Below are 1,622 nucleotides of genomic sequence, written 5' to 3'. Positions count from 1 at the left end.
GTTGTCCATACTGGCAGGTCTTATCGCCACTGCAGGTTATAGACAGTATCCAGATGTGCTCATGGCTTGCAGGGATACTGATGCCTTCTTCTCCTTTGCTGAGGGAACATCAAGTACAATATTGCCTAGGTAGGGGGAGAGTGGTCAGCATTGTCTAGTTCCTTATTTTAGTTTCATTGCTTTAATGTGCTTTCCATTTAGTTTGAGGTTCACTACTGGTTCACAGTTTTTTTTTTTTTTTTGCTTTGTTTATGAATGGGTTTTGAATTCCAGATCTCCCAAGCCTTTTACCATGAAGGGATGAATAATTTTGTCCAATGCTTTCTCAGAATCCAGTAAGATGATCACTATCACCCTCAATTAGCTGAAGAGTTCCTGATGATCAAGAGCAAGTAGTGGGAGGAAAGTCAGTTTTGTTCAGGCACAAACCTTTGATAGGTTGCCTTTTTGAAATGTTCAGACCAATAGACAAATTTATCTGTATAATGCTAAATGGTGCATATTGCCTATGTTTGTAAATATACAAATAATAATATTAATAATAATAATAACAATGATAGAGACATAAATAATAAAATGTAAGCATATTCTGAGATGGGAAGATTAATTTCAGATGAAATCTTTAAAGAAAATCAAACAATGGCAGGGCAGTACAGTCACAAAACAACATTTACCTATTCGGTATTTTTATGGTATATTTAATAATTACATAAAATCAAGGATATATGAATCTACAATAAATCTTTATTTATCTATAAATTCTAGCTGTCCTGTTGTGATACAATACATTTGATTATTTTTGATGCTTTCTAAAAAATATACTCTTTCTCACCTATGTGTATTTGTGTTCAGTGAACCTTGGGAGAATAGCATTTGTAAAAGAAACTTAGTTATACTTAACATACATAGCATTTAATCTTTGAAGTGAAGTTTTTATGAAGTGTGATCACCATCATTTTCACACTTTACAGGAGATATAACTAAGGTGAGTATAAATATTTTCTATCATTATTGTCTTTAAGAGAATATACTCAGTGTGGTACAATCCTTGATTTCATCATAATATGTAAACACAGTCTAAACACAGTCTTAGAAATATATGACACTATAAGCCTCGCTTCTTTTCATGTATACTGTGTCAATAGTCACAAACAAGGTCTAATATTGACAGTATATTCTCCTTGTGTGTATGCATTATTTTTTTAATTACTGTGATAAAATTTGCTAACCAAAAGAAACTTATGAGAGACTTTATTTTTGTTTCGAATTCTAGTAGTAGGGTTCACCATGGGAGAGTAACAAAGGCAATAGGCAACACGTAGAGAGCATAACCAAAGTTAGGCAAGGTTCCAGGTTGAAGGATAGGAACACTCTGCCCTCTCCAAAATTTGAACCCATAATTGCACTTGTGAAAATGAACTACATGAACAAAGAGTGGAGTAGAAAGTGAAAGGTCATCCAGAGAACACCCCACCAGGACATCCATCCCATAAGATGACATCAAACCCAGACACTATTTCCGATGCCATGACGTGCTTGCTGGCAGTTGCCTGACATAGCTGTTCTTTGAGAGGCTCTGGCAGAGCTTGAGCATCACAGATGCTGATATGTTCATCCACCCT

Source organism: Apodemus sylvaticus, chromosome 2 (genome assembly GCF_947179515.1).
Source record: "Apodemus sylvaticus chromosome 2, mApoSyl1.1, whole genome shotgun sequence".
NCBI classification, from domain to species: Eukaryota; Metazoa; Chordata; class Mammalia; order Rodentia; family Muridae; genus Apodemus; species Apodemus sylvaticus.
The sequence above is the reverse complement of the archived record's forward strand: the minus strand, read 5'-3'. Positions refer to the sequence as shown.